Source organism: Lontra canadensis, unplaced genomic scaffold (assembly GCF_010015895.1).
Source record: "Lontra canadensis isolate GAN:19392208 unplaced genomic scaffold, GSC_riverotter_1.0 scaffold3, whole genome shotgun sequence".
Taxonomy (NCBI): domain Eukaryota; kingdom Metazoa; phylum Chordata; class Mammalia; order Carnivora; family Mustelidae; genus Lontra; species Lontra canadensis.
In genome coordinates, this window is record NW_022630997.1 from 21,905,732 (window position 1) to 21,921,742 (window position 16,011).

The following is a 16,011-nucleotide window of genomic DNA, read 5'->3' on the forward strand; positions in this document are numbered from 1 at the left end:
AGTTAGGAGTTTGAGTTGGGTAAAATGTTGCCCTTATAATAATATGATAGGATAAAATATTTAATGGACTTTTAGAAAACAATGCCTGTTTAATTAAAAAAAAAAGCTCTTTAGATGGCATCAATAGATGTATCAAAATATATCTTTTTTTTAAAGGGTATAGTCATTTTATGGGTTATGGTATGAAACCGTCCTAAATTTGGGGTGAGTTTGATTTCTTGGCTTTCTCGATTATTCAGTTCAGGAATATTTAAGCTAATAGTTGAGTGAGCTCCTCGGAAGTCTCTCATTTGGAAGGCCCGTGCCAGACAGTGTGCAGATGGGGCAGCAGTCATGCCTGGCAGGCCCCCGAAAGTGGGATTGCATTTGCACCTTGTCTTATGTGCTGCGAACATTTTGCAGGGAAAAAAGGAAAACTCTCTCCCTGCTTAAATGAAATTCTGACACAATCAATGCAAATTATAAATTATATTTAATTTGATGCAACAAATTCATCATCATTTCCAGCTTTGTGTCGAGTGTGGTGCTGGAGCTCTGGGCATGTGATACTTGGTGCTGCAGTAACTTGGTCACATGGACCAGTGTTTTTCAAAGTACGGCCTTGGACCCTGTCTGCCAGAAATGCAGATTCTAGGGTCCCCGTGGAACTTCTTCATATTCTCTATATTCTCCATATCATCCAGGGGCGGAGCCTGTAATCTACATTTTCAACAAGGGCTTCCCCCATATGACCAAAGTACAGCGGCTTTTGCGGCCCTCCCAGAAGGAACATTTTTGCAAGGATTATTTCAATCGTGATCTGAACTGACAATATTTTTGAATCCAGACAACTCAAATTTATAATGAAAATTGAAGTACCAGTTAAAAATTTAGTTGGAGGGCACACATATAAATAATTTTTAAAATGCTCCTTTTCTGAATTCTTGGTCATCGGAGTTGACTAAGAACAGCATTGCAACTAGTACTTTAAGATAACTTTTTTGATATCCATAAGAAAACTTACATTTGGGGAGATCATTGATGATTAAGTCATTCGTGAATTTATAAAAGAGGAAATTGCTAAGTTTGGAGGAAAAGGAATGAAGAGAAAGACCTCCTATCCAGTGTTAAGACCCATATTTAATGTAATAGATATGATTTATTTGGGAGTAGAAGTAAAGCCAGCAGCCAGTTTTCCACAGAAAGACAATGACAGTTTCATTAGACTCTTCCAACCACATAGCAGCATTTATGGCTTTCAGAATAGTAACTTGGTCAGACTGGGTCTTGCCATGTTCCTTATTACAGATATGGCTTTTAAGGAGAAAAAATAATCAGGACATGAGAGGGAAAAAAAAAATTACTTTATCTTGAAATTTCTTTGGCTTAAAAGTGATTTCATATAACATCTGTATTTAAATATTTCTTAATGTTGGTGTAGATTTCAGTGATAGAAGAATAAGATTTAAATAAAATTTTCCCCTTCAGTGAAGGATCATATATGTATTTATCCATATAATTTTAATAATTGTTGTAAAGAATCGATAATTTTTGCCGAAATATTGTTTGAGTTGGTCTGCTAGTCATCAGCTCTGTTTTCCCAGTCTTTGGAGAACCCCTGCCCCTCTGTCTGTCTCTTCCTCCATCTGTTCTCTTTCCCTAATGACAATGGACCCAACTCGTTCTAAGAGAAACCACACTTTATTTCCAGCAGGAGCAGAGCAATACTCTAAGAATGATTTCCTTATCTTTTGCAGAAGGCCTGAAGTTGGCCTTCTTGTACTGTGATCTGGGAGCTCCCACGACCCAGGCATTCAATCTATTTTCTTTGCTAGGAATTCCCAGAGCCATGGCTGGGTCACCCTTTGCCTTTTCTGGCAGCTGGTTTCACTCTGAATTTAATGAGGGAGCTGAGCCGAATGGCCAGAGGAGGGTTTCCCCGTCTGGCCCCTCACTAGAAGGACTCTGCTGCTTGTCCATGTTCAGTGAGTGAATGCCCAACTGCTGGGCAGTTCCAAGAAAGGGCCCTTCCAGCTGGTTCTTGTCTGGTCAGCGTCTGGGGCACCTTCCGGAGCCCTCCTGTTCCTCCCTCCCTTCTCCTTGGACTTTGGTGTAACCAGCAGTGAAGCAGGAGCAGTGAGTATCTTAAATCACACCTAGATGTAAATTTTGGCGTCACTGAGATGTTCTGTCCTTATTCACTGGTTGGACATGACAATCTAGCCAGGCCTGTTGGCAGACTTCCTGTAGTCCTCCCAGATTTCTTGCTCCCTAAGCCCTCACCGCACCTGATTCTCTGTATTTATGTCTGCCAGGCCATTTTTAGAGCTGTGATATTAGCAGGTGGGAATTTGAAATGCTTCATCACCATGCTGAGAGTTCAAGCATTTTTCATGTCATTTTTAAGAATTTTAAGCTCATATATTAGTCCCCTCCCTTATAACCTAGTGTATTTACTTAGGCTTTACATTTTTGCATAAGAAAAACCTTATTTTGGCGCTTTTATTATTAAACAGATAGGAAGAAAGTCTCTAATTATGTGCTTCTTACACTGGATTTTCTCCAAACTCTGCAAATACTGCAGCTCCCTGGAAGAAGATTGGGAACCAACCCAAGAGTTCTAAAGTTACATTTCTATGACAGATTTTTGTTGCATGCTTAAAGGGCAGGGGAGATTTTTGTATGGGACCTTTATCTTTCCTCCATCTCTGCAGTCTTCTTAAAATGCCCTCTGTTAGAATCCTGGTGGTTTGACTTCCAGCTATGCCCAACATACTATAAATTAAAATAGAAGAGCCACTATTCATTCCTCACATATAGTGAACTTCTGTTGAATGAATTAATGGGCTCAACAGTACCAAAGGGCATTTGATTGTGGACTTGCCTTAAATTAATGATTTATTTTTTTAAAAAGGAGAAAGTCATTTATTCCCCAATTTTGTACTTGTTCTATAAGATTTTAGACTTCAGTTTTAAAGACATTTGAACCTAATATAAATGTTATGAAACCTTAGATTTTAATTTTCTACTGCTGCTTTTCTTTTTGCCCCCCTTGAGGAAAGAATGCCACGATGAAATTTTTAAAAGCCATTTAGAATCCTTTAGTGCTCTCGGGGCTTACAAACGCCTGTGATCATGGATGCTTGTCTTCAGGGGGCTTCTAGAAAGCACAGCAGGAACACAAGCCAAAGAGCTGTAACAACTCTTGCTGACGTGCTTGGCCTTCCCCCACTCCCCATCCTGGGGAAAGAGCCCATCAGGGTCGGGGGGGTCTTTCTGTTTTAGGGAGGATGTGTGTCTTGATTTGCTTTTTCATGTCAGTGGATTGGTCAGGACTTCATAACATTTGGAAACTGTGGTCCTTTCCAACCCTGATATATTATGATGCTCTCAGAGTCCTTTGACCACATGAGACCTTCTTAAAGATTGACCACATTGTATTTCTTTTCCTTTTTTTTTTTTAATTAAACTCAATTACCGACCTTTTTGCAGACAGCCAAGGGCACTGCTATTCTAGAACCTGCAGAGTTCTGTCCTGATGTTGGGTGCTTGTGAGGCTGCCCCAAGTGTGGTATGTTCTCTGTCCATGGCAGAAAGCCTTCATTCCTGGCAGTGTGCCCGCTTCCTTCCAGCAGGGTCCCAGTAAACTGTTGTTCCAATAACATAGTGACTAACCAGAGCCTTTTATTAACCAGCTTTTCCACCCACCTACTACTCTCATTTTTGGAGTCAGAACGAGGCTAATGGAAAATAAACCAATTTTGTCAACACCTGATGGTTTGTTGAGTTCTGACTGTGTGCAGGCACTGTGCTCCGTGGGTACCACTGGGCCCCATGAATCCTTACAGCAGCAGGGACCTTAGCGCTGTTTTAATCCCTGTTTTACAAGCAGGGGAACTGAGTTTCATAGCGGTGGGATCACTACCTTAAGACCTGGAACCATTTGCCGCTAGAGTTCAGTGTGAGCCATTTAATATTCTCTCAGTCAGGATCTCCCTGTCATCCTCCCCCCCTACCCCCCAAAATCCCACATTAACTGTAATTGAATACATAGTTCTCTTCTTCCAACATCTTTTGTCATATTTACGCGAGCGGTGAATTGTGAATACACGGTCATTTTATGTGGGGAGCTGTTCTCTTTACATTAGTTTGAAACTGATCCCTGACTCTGTCATCTTTTATCTTGTTTTAGTGGTGGTTAATTGTAGTGTGTCTAGTTAGGTTCTTTGAGATATAAAGGATTTTTGACACCTTTTATTTTCTGATAATTTTATGCCAGCCACCAAGGCAATTGGGCAAAAAAAAAAAGATTGGCCGTGGGCAAAAGTGGCAGGATGGGATTGAAGGAGTAAGCTCAAAAAATCAAATTCTCTCTGAGAAGCAGTTTTTGCTGCAAATAAGCAAGACAAGACAAATGTAGAAATTGTCAGCTGCAGTTGCTGTAATCAGCTTCTCTGTGGAGCTTCTCACAGCCAAGTGGGCAAAACAAGTTTGCCGGGAGCTGCTTTCCCGGGCAGAGAGAGTGTATGTGGTTGATGGAAATTGGAAGGGGGAGCTCTAATAAAAAAGATGTTGATGTCAGTGCCCCTGTCCTTTGGCCTGGTCTCAGCTCCCCTACTCTCCCTGTCCCTGTGCCCACACCTCTGTAGTTCATCCTGCATGCCTCAGTCAGATTGATCTGGAATTAGGACGGGTCTAAAGATCTCATCGTGGGTTCTGTGGCCTGATAGAAGGCAGCACAGATGCTATCACCTGGCATCTGAGGCCAGTCTGTGGCCCGTGCGCCCCGTCTACCCAATGTTGTTTCCATGTGCTCTTCAGTAAAAGTCCTTTACATCCACCGGCTGGACTTGGATCTTTTCTGTGTACATTTCATGCTGTGGACCAAACACCACTGGCGTAGAACCCACCTCGGAAAGCCCACCTCGGGCACTTCCATGAGAGCGACTCCTGACTCACAAAGGATGCGGAAGATAATAAATTTTATATGGGAGTCAAGTGATAGCCGGTACCACTCATGCTGTACATGTGAAAGAGGAGACCAGTCACACGGTCTGTCTTTTCCCAGCCGCACAGTCCCTTCCCTGTTGCTGAGTATCTGCTCAGAGAAACCAGCTGAGGGCAGAGTGGTTTGGAGCCTCCCCATCAGATGCTAGTGAAGATGAGGACGGTCAGCAGCAAGCAGCGAACATTTATTGAGCACTTTCTAGTCCTGCTCGCTTTCACTGTTAATGCTCGCTGTTAACGCTCTGAGCCTGATGGCTGCTGGTATTCCCATTTTAGAGATGAGGAAACAGGCTTGCAAGCTTAACTGACGAACCTTAGATCAGGCCTCTAGTAAATGGCAGAGCAGCAACCGAAGTCGTGTGTGTGGGTGATGGGGTGTTTGTGGGTGTCATTGATTCCTAAAGGCTGCTAGAAAATTCTGTGTGTCCTCATTTTCAGTGTAGCCTCCCCCCAGTGAATGCTTCTTCTAGAGAAGTTAATAGAAGAGCTACGGGGTATTTTACACATTCACCAAAGGGTGCTTTGGTCAGCCTGGTCCCGGTCTTTCCCAGTAAGTCTCGAAGCATCCTTCTCGCTGACGAATGCTACAGCAGAGGGTGGTCCCTAGGGGCTCTCCCATGCTGTCTTAAGCGATTCAGCGAGGTTTCAAGGCTCTCTGTCTTCTCTCTCCAAGTGGAACGTAAGGTCTCTGAGGGCAGGAACCATCTCTTGTTTTGGTTGATCTATTTGATTATTGCCACAGCTGGTTAAAAATGTTCCCTGCAAGTGTCATCGCTGTCTTTTGGGTCTGTGTGTTCTCTGAACAGCCTCATGTAGGAGGGTCGTTGTTCAGGCAGGAACTGTGCGGTGCCTCTTTGAGGCCACGTTGTGGAACGGGAGGAGTCTGGACTTGGGAGCCAGCGCCGGGATCTGCATTCCACTTTCTGAGTGCTTCAGCAAGACTCTAGCTTTTGTTGAGGCTGAGTTTCTCTATTCGCCAAGTGTCTTTCATTGCCTGACTTTGCTTCAGAAGGCAGAGCCAGAGATGGATTTCTTGGTTCTTAGATTCACCTTCAGTTTATAAAGCTTAATGTTTTGTACAGGTAGGTGCTGTGAAAGCAGTAAACAAAGGGGGACACAGGGCTCAATCAGCACCTTCTTTGCTAGAACACTTTTCCTTTTGCCACACAATTTACAAGGTTTCATATATATTTTTAGATTTAAATCTTAGAAACACCTTATGAGGCGTGCATGGGTGACTCAGTGGGTTAAGCCTCTGCCTTCGGCTCAGGTCATGAGCTCAGGGTCCTGGGATCAAGCCCCACATCGAGCTCTCTGCTCAGTGGGGAGCCTGCTTCCCCACCCCCTCCACCCGCCCTGCCTGCCTCTCTGCCTACTTGTGATCTCTCCCTCTCCGTCAAATAAATAAATGAAATCTTAAAAAAAAAAAACAAAACCTTAAGAAATTCGGTATTATCCATTTCCTTTTATAAGTGAGTAAACTGAGGCTGAGAAACTAAGGGACTTCCCAGTTTGCACAGCCCTGGCAGGGTTTGGATTCAAACCCCGTTCTCACCCTGAATTTTTGTTGTTTTCTTGCAGCCACTAACCACATGTAGCAACTGGTAGCAGATGTATTTTTCTCCATGCATTTGTTTTTGATCTGTATGTGTCTTTGTAGTCAAAATGGGTTTCTTAGAGACAACGTGGTTGGCTTTCATTTTTGTAATCCACTCTGACAATCTGTCTTTTAATTGGTACATTTAGACCATTTACATTCAAAGTGATGGTTGATATAGTTGGATGTACATAGAACAACTGAATTCAGAAATGTGTGTGTGTATATGCATATATATATACTATTCCTATTTATATAAAAATATAGATGCCAGTCTATTTCCAAGTAGTCTGGTGTGAGAGTTGTGGTATTTAAAAATATATACTTCTACCGAATGTTTGTCATGTACGAGCTAGCTGCTATATTTTAGTGATTTTAGTTTAGTTTGAAGAAAACCTATTCCAGAAATTTGCATTGTATTCTCAAATGCTTAGATGCAGATTTTGGACCTGATATATTGAAAAATTGCCTAAATAAGTACAAAATAAGATGATGAGACTAGAGAAAAGTAGCTAAAATAAGTGAACAAAATAGTTCACCGATAATTCAGTGATTAATGGAAGTCAGGGTTTCCCGTTCATTACTGGAAGGGACCAGTGATCTGATGAAGTCCTCAGCCTCCAAGGCCTGAGTTAAAGGATCATTGATTCTGGGCCTGATCTATATGTGTTCTACCTCAGTTATTCAACAGATGCCACTGAGAAGAGAGATTTTCCCAGAAAAGATACTGTTTTCTGTGTTTCGTGTTGGCTCTTTGCTAAGGTCACGTACTTTCGGTAAAATTTCAAAACTCCTTAAGGAAAACAAGCCATTCCTGAATAAGCCAGCATTATGAATTGAAGTATTTAAGTTATGTATTTGCAAAAGACCCGGAGTCTTTTTACTGAATGGAACTTCTGTTCCCTCATTCCTGAGCATGGTATTTGCCTGTACTGCAGACGTCCGTGTGATATACGATATGCGGCATAGCGTTAGGAGTTGTGGTTCAAAAGCCAAGTTCAGAGGGAGCTGTGGATTGTCTCTGAGAGTGGACACCTCTCCTGCTGTATGAAACCCACCCTTCTTTCCCGTTCTCAGGCTCCAACAGACCCCTTTTCAGCGTTTTAGGATTTTTCTTTCAGTCACACACAGTAACTTCTTAGTCTCCTTTTCCTGTCCTGTAGACTCTGGCCCAACCTGGGTTCTTCTGAGGATTCAGAATGCCCGTGGCTATGCTTTCCCTACAGGTAGGCATCGTGTAGTGACAGCTGCCCAAGAAAGGCCTCATCTGTATCCTGGACTTGGAGGTTATATGTTCACGATTGAAACGAGCTAAGATGATTCCCTTTTATCTCATGAATTTGGGAATCTGCCCTTGTTTGAATTCTCTAGGTTGTCTCAGTGGAGAGTTCCAAATGTGCTGGATGCTGCAATTAGACATCTTTGTTTGGGTTCTGGAGACAGAGCCATATTTGGGAAACACAAATGGGCCAGTTTTCGTATTTAAGACTTGTCTTGGTTAACAATGCGTGTTTAAGAAATTTTGTGTGCCCAGAGTTGTACATATAAAGAGTTTGAGAAGGAGCTCAGGGCTCTGGAATGCCATGAAGTCGGGTTAGGGGCTGGGAATTGGCAGCAAGCAGGCCTGGGGAGCAATGGGGTACCGCGTGTGTTGTCACCTGGCAGCCTCTGCTGACTATTTTAAGACTAAACGTTTTGGTGCAACTGCTTCTTAGGAAATCTGGTTGAACATTCTAGTCATTTTACTGCCCCCCTTGTCCTCATAAGGAACTATGCGGGAGTAGTTTGGCTTCATTAAACAAAAGCAGTCACTGGCTATTAATGTTGGAATCCCACACTTAGGGCATTTGCTGTTAGTCCTGGGGAAGATTGCATCATGTGGGGCTATGTGCTAATGGACAAGATTGTTAGTGGTGTGTTTTTTAGCTTGTCACCTTAATTTTCTCCTGAAAGTTCTAAATATTACACAGTTGCATTTCAAGCGCTAGGTATGATCTGAAAAAATGACTTTTCATTAAAAAAGGGGTGCATGAGTGGCTCAGTTGGTTGGGTGACTGCCTTCAACGTGGGTCATGATCCTGGAGGTCCAGGATCAAGTCCTGCATGGGCCTCCCGGCTCAGTAGGGAGACTGCTTCTCGCTCTGACCCTCCCCCCTCTCATGCTCACCCTCTCTCAAACAAATAAAATCTTTTTTTAAAAAATTTTAAATAAAATCTTTTTTAAAAAGTTTAAAAAATAAAAAAGAAACATAAACAATCTAGAAAATAGAAATGAAATTTAGAAGTTGCCTGTAATTCCATGCTACCAGATTATTTCTAGAATTTGGGCATGTTTCCTTTCAAATATATGGATATGTCTTTTTGTTTGTTTTAAAGATTTCTTTATTTTATTTTATTTTTAAAAATTTTTTTAGATTTCTTTATTTTAGAGAGAGTGCGAGCAAGCGTGGGAGTGGAGGCAGAGGGAAAGAGAGAGAGAAACTCTAAGCAGAAGCTTTGTGCTGAGCTTGGACCCTGACGTGGGGCTTGACCTCACAGCCGTGAGATCACGATCTCAGCCAGAACCGAAAGTCAGAGGCTTAACTGACTGCGTGACCCAGGCGCCCCTGGCTCTGTTCTATTGTTTACATAACTATAAGCACAAATGTCACACAGACCTACACCCTGCTGTCCTCACTTACCCTTATAAGAAGTGTCTTCCCATGTTGTGTGGTCTACGTGGCCCTTATTTTTGTAACTGTTCAATAGTACACTTGGGTGTGTGTGGCCATGTAATTGGTCCCTTGTCCCTGAGCACCAGAGAGTGTTCAGGTTTTCACTATTATTAATAAAGCCACGAGAAACATCTCTGTGTAGCTTTGTTGTCATTTGGGGTTCTTTCTTTGGGCTAGATTCCCCAAAGCACAAAGAGATTGAGGTGTATAGCTCTTGATGTGTTATGCTCAAAACAGGGATGATGGTTGTGTCACTGGCCAGGTAGGAAAATGTCGATGCCTTTGCTTTTGTCCACACTGAGCATTAGTGTTTTTAAATTTGTGGACTAATTAAGAAGTGGAATAAAATAGTCATTATTTGCGTCTTTTTTTTTTTTTTTTTTTTTAATCAGGCTAAATGAACATTTTCTCATGGGTTTGTTTGCAGTTTTCTTCAGGGAATTATTTCTTCATGCCTTCTTAATTTTTTTCATGGCAGTAAGTATGAGCATACTGTAAGATCAGGATAGTAACCCTCTCTATTATGTATGCTACAAACCATGCATTTTAATACATAGATAAGGTAACATGATTACAAGTTATCATCCAAATTCTCTTATCTGAAGCTCAAATAATACTGCATTTATAAGACTTGAAACTATTTGGGGGCTGTATTTTGCTTATTGGCAATTGGCAGAATCAACTTTGCATGTTTATTTAAAAGCTTCATTTAAGTATAAAAGGTAAAACACAATTGCAGGTGTATTGGTAATTAGCTGTCCGGCTCTGGATCTGATCTGTCTCTGGCAAGGGTCTGGGATGACAGTGTGATGACTTTAATGGGAGCTTGGACATCAGATTTCTGAATTCTGTGGTTGGAAATTGCTCTTATTAAAATGAGTTCCTTATCCGCATGACCTCTAGTGGGGATTAGAAACGAAACTAAACCCAAATAAAACCCCGTAATTTCTGCTGGACCAGTGCATCTGGCAACTAGGGTTCGGGTGAATGGTTGGGGAGGTGAGGGAAAGGTTATTAGTGGGAAGAAACCGTGAGATGAAGGACTGGGAAAGGGGAACTCTTGTCCAGAGTGCAGCAAGAATGATGGTCTGGTACCGTGAGGTTTAGGGCTTGCTGAGTACATGGAGGAAACAATATCCAAGGCTCCCTGGGACCTTATCTTACCTTACATGGCCTGCTGGTGTAGTCAGGAATCTGCACCTCAGTTTTTAGATCCGTGTTTCCCAAAGTGAGATGCTGAGAAGTAGGTCACTGAGCATTTGAAAATGTTAGCGTTCATTTCTTGATTCTCTGTCCCATGCAGAACTTACTCCTTTTCTTCTCATGCTCCTGTAGCACCTAGCTCTGATTGCTCGCAGAAGGACTACCTATCATATTGTATTTCAGTGGGACATGTCTGTCACCCTACAGCTCTGTGGTGGCCTCAAAGACCGCAGCTGTGTGACTCACAGTGGTCTCCTCTGGACGAAGTGCTGTCCTGGGCGCATAGCAGCAGCGAGAGAAATACTGTTGGAATGGTGTCACCAGGCCTGTATCTTAGTTACCATGATTCTTTCCTAGGAGTTTGATGCCTTTTTTCCTTTTGCCCTGTACTTCCCACCCAGCCCCTTTGAGCTCACATAGGCTCTGTGGATTGTTTTCCCCATGGAAATGGGACCCCCAGGATGTCTTCCACGGCTCAAGTCACAGTGTGGCCCTCGTTGGCTATCTGGGGGGTTCTGAGGCTTCTCCGGCCATGGTCATGGTCTAGGAGTGAGGTAGTAGGATATAGTGTGAGTGTGAGGTTGGGGGCCCAGAGGCGGCTGAGGCTCATGACTCCTGAATAAGAAAGAATTGACTAGACCAAATAGCTTGTCAGGTGCGGGGTGAGGGGAGTCACAAATGGGGAGGAGAAGGCAGAGCACACTGACCGGTGTGTGCGAGGGTCAGTGATTCACTCCACCATTAATTGGCACTTGCCAGGCACCATCCCAGACATTGGGACGCAGAGATGAACAAGACCCAGCCTGGCCAGAGGGTGCTTTTACTGTCTACTGGGCTCAGTGCACGAGGCCTGATTGGAGGGGCAGAAACAGACTGGAAGGCAAGGTGGGGGCGAGATGAGGATCAGACTCAACCATCTCTTGTCGCTGTTTACTGGGACTTGGTGTTCACTGAGTAATAGGATGATATTGGAAGGTCCTAAAAGGGGAAATGGCACTGGCCAGTCTGTGCGTTGGCTGTGGAGGACTGATTCTGTATCCTTTGCCAAGATGCCAAAAGCTGCAGGTGACCTGAGGAGGAAGAAGGGGGAAAGGGGCCTTAGTAGAAGGAGTAAAAAGCAAGACAAAGGGAAACTTTTTCTGAATCTAAGTTTTTGCACCTCAGTAAGGGTGTGGATTGGATTGCTGGTTTATGAGCCTTTTTTTTTTTTCTTGGTAGCCGCATAGCCCAATCATCGAAGGAAAACTCAGGAAATATAAATGAATGACATCAACAAAAGCACAGCTGTCCTGGTTGAAGTGGAAAGTGGAGAATGGGTGGGTGGGTTGCCAGCTCTGTGGCATGAGGGGGCTCATGGACCATCCTTCCAAAACAGGCAGAAAGCCAAGGAAATGGGCTAGGTAACCTACATGGATCCTTCTGGCTCTTGTATTCCTAATAAAATCCCCAAGGAAGTGAGCTTAAAGATAGAAAGGAATGAGGACCAGTGTGGGATCCTCGAGGTCTTTAAACTCCTAGAAGAACTATGGGAGCCTTGATCCACAAAGAAGATCGTCCTGGCCTGATGTGAACCAACCCACCGTGACACTTAGAAACCAGGACCAAAAAGTGTGTGGGGGAGGAAAAAGGAGTTAAGTGTTTTAAATTCAGTGGAAAAGGTCAGTGAGGCCCTGACCAGTGCAAAAGCCAGTGTTGGGCTTGGCCGTGTCTGCACTGGAAATCTTTCTGAAGGCCATTTCAGATAATTGGTTAGAGCGGAAACCAGTTGGAGAGACTCCAGGAGGCAGTGAGAGGATGTGGGGGATGGCCTTTCTGATGTGTTTTCCTCTGGCTCCCTCTCCACAAGCATCGGTCTTTTCACAAAAATCTTGTGCTTGTTGTGTTTTGACCGCCCCCCCCCACTATGTCATGGGATTCCATACCTAAGTTAATGTCAGGGTTAAGTTGATCCTATCTTCCTCCCTTGAAAGGGCAGTGCCAGCAGCTCAGTGTGTACCCTTTCTGGCTTTGTGGAGAACCTTCTGCACACTCTTCAACAAGGTGGAGAGTGCATTTGGAGAGAAATGACCATTAATAGAGATTGAGAAGAGGATGAGCTGTTGAAAAATTGGAGAAATTTGACTTTGCCGTGTGGGTCAGCAAAGTATAAAAAGCAATAAGGCCAAGCATTTATTCTGGGCCTTTGTGAGCTGTCCCTGTTCTTTTCAAGCCGTTGGAAGGAAGTAGCTGCAAATATATCAAATCAAGTCCCAGACTGGATTTCAAAGCCAGAGTATAACCAGGGTTTGGTTGGAATGGGAAGCTAGCTTGTTTATAGACAGCTACGTTGGATTTAAGGAGGGTCCTGGTTGTCTTGAAGAGAAGACTCCAAAATTAGGTTCTGAAGGCTAAATAGAGACAAGGACAGTGTTCATGACTGAACACCCACTGAGTGCTTGGTCCTGAGGATGACACAGTGTCTCTCCTATGGAAATTTAAAAGTGTGTGTGTGTGTGTGTGTGTGTGTGTGTGTACACATCCTTAGTATATATGTGGGGAGAAACAATGGAAGCCAAACACCATAGGGCATAGGAGAAGCTGGAGCACCTTTTGTGAGAGGTCAGTCTGAGTCTCCTTCTTTTCCAAGAATCTTTGCTGGACCTTGAGTTCATTTTTACAGACAAACTTAATCCTTCCCTTGTCCTATCCTACATCCCTGAGCTATCCATATAAGGAAGGACCTTCTTTCCTTCCCTAGTAAACAACCCATATTTAGTTATTGGATCCGATTTTGAGCTGGAAGCACGAGTATAACTTTTGCTTTTTAGTAATTATTCACTCTGTGTCATCAAGACTTATCTCAGAATTATAGGGTCGTGGAATTAGGGAGGGACCACACAGAACCATTAATTATCCAGATGCATTCTTAACAAGTCTGGCTACTTTACATTTTGTTCTTCTGGCGGAATGTCTGTGTTGATGTTGTGGTCCTTTACCCAAGTACAGTAGGTCCTGACTGCCCAGGTTTGACCCTCGCTGGCCCACCCAAGCTGTGACTCTGAGGAGGTCCTGTGATTTACTGGGGGATAGCCGTGCACTTGGAGCTATATGGTTCTGCCACTAGATGGCGCTGTTTATCTTTTTGGCTTTTACCCAAAAGGCGCTTGCCGCCTCTGGAGGCGACTTGTGGGAGAAATTCCAAAGACATGGCATCATGTTCTCAACCAAATCAAACCCTTTACAGCTTAGTTTTTAAGTAAATATTAAGTGTCAGGGGGTTTTATATAAAATAAACTCTCACATTCTACATGTGATTTTAATAGCTTGCATTATCTCTGAATAAACCGCAGGGACTAGATGATGACTTTCAAGGCTTACAGCATGCTGGTCGGACTCTCTTTGTGCAGCTTCCCAAGCCCAGCCTCGCCGCCCTGACTCTGAGCTCTTGAGGTTGTAGAGAGAAAACCCTTTGCAGAGCCCCCTTGAGATTCAGATCTGGATGGCCTCACTTGAGGAGAGAGGAATGAAGATTCTTCTCTTGAAACGAAACCTCTGGGACTCCTTCCTCCCCCCACCTGGTGCCAGTCAAGATTCTTGGGTTGCAAATGACTGGAAACTGCCTCTTGTGAACTCAAATGGAAATGGGTTTATTGGTAAAAGCTTGGGTAGTTCCAAATTTGTGGGAGGTTGGAGGATGGCCCTCCCAACAGAGGCGGGAAATCAAGGAACCTGAGTTAGGTGGAATGAGAACTGAAATCGGGTCCCGCAGTAGTTGGGATAGGCTGTACCTCCACTGCTGAAGACTGGACACCGGGCTCCCTCCTTGGCACAGCCACCACTGCCGCTCTTGCTGGAGATCTTATTTTATTCTAAATCATCCCCTCCTCCTTTGTGTTACCTGCTGCTGATTCAGTCACCAAATGAGAGCATGCCACAGAACCCATGACCCAGAAAGTCTGTGTCCAGAGCAGTGCTCGCTCACCTGCGTGGGGTGGGTGTCACTCGTTATTGTCATGCTAGTCCTTTATTAAAATAGTGTCCTAGCACTGTGGGTCCAGCCTCCTTCCATCTTACAATCCAGCCACTAACCGGTTAACAGCTGGCATGGGGGGGCTCCCAGAGAGTGCTGTAGCTGATCTCTACTGTGGTTGCTGGGCACTTGTGGCCAAGTGGTGATATGTGGGATACTCTCCCCGACCGGACGTACGTTAGATCACTTTGCAAGCAAGAGTGGGGCTGACACTTAGAAATTATTAGTGTCTACATTGAAAAATACTACATGCACAAAGGGCTACCCAAGTATGATGGTGATATTCATCATGTGTGAGTTGAGGCATCTTTTTTGTTTGGTTCGTAGGACATTTCCATTCATCTCTTTCCTAGCCTAAGAATGCGTTTGGGCTATGTACTTATTTTTAAAATGAAGATGAATTAAACGGAACTGTCCAGAGGGAAGTTGTAAATGAATTATGGAGGGTTAATGCAATAAAATATTATACAGCCATTAAAATAATGGATATGATGACTGGGTAAAAATCCAGAAAGATGTGCATGAAATCTTTAATTTAAAAAGTAAAACACAAAGCTGGCCAGACATTTACGTTTGCAACTATATGTAAATGCTACTTCTGCAGATAGAGGTTAGAAAGAATTGTAAAGAAAGAAAACTCACATTTTATTAAGATAGATTCATGCTTGAATCAAAAACCCTTTTTTTTTTTTTTTAAAGATTTTATTCATTTATTTGACAGACAGAGATCACAAGTAGGCAGAGAGGCAGGCAGAGAGAGAGGAGGAAGCAGACTCCCTGCTGAGCAGAGAGCCCGATGTGGGGCTCGATCCCAGGACCCTGGGATCATGACCTGAGCCGAAGGCAGAGGCTTTAACCCACTGAGCCACCCAGGCGCCCCCAAAAACCCTTTTTTAATCAGTTTAAAAGTTGAAGAAAACCTTAATGAAACTATTAAAATTATTTAAAAAAATAAAAATGTTTGGATGCTATCATAACAGCCCTTTTGGTCCTGGAGCCAAACTGGGGTGCCCTAAAACCAGGATTGGAAGCCATGAGGGCATACAGAATACAGCAGGTTGTGTTCCTTCACTGAAAGAACAAATGTTTCCACGGGTCAGGGGCTGTTGAAGGTCACGGGTAGTCTCAGGTGTATTTGATGGAGACAAGCTACTGATGATTTGGGCAGCAGAGGACTTGGAATGATTTCCTTCTTGCCCCTAGCATTCTGCTCTGTTCCAAGGACAGTGAGCAAGGCAGCCACCCAAGGAGGAAGCCAGTGTCTGGCTTCAGTGTGTTGAAAAGGAAACTAACGCATGTCTCCTTATGCAGACCCTCAGACCATACCTGGGCCTTCTTTTTTTTTTTTTTTTAAAGATTTTATTTATTTAATTGACAGAGATCACAAGTAGGCAGAGAGGCAGGCAGAGAGAGAGGGGGAAGCAGGCTCCCCGCTGAGCAGAGAGCCCGATGTGGGGCCCGATCCCAGGACCCCGAGATCATGACCTGAGCCAAAGGTAGAG

General features: G+C 43.7%; 1 protein-coding gene across 48 annotated transcripts in view; it reads left to right on the forward strand.

Moving 5' to 3' along the window:
* Positions 1 to 16,011, forward strand: part of SORBS1 (sorbin and SH3 domain containing 1) — a 225,844-nt gene that overhangs the window by 90,040 nt on the left and 119,793 nt on the right. The window lies entirely within an intron of this gene.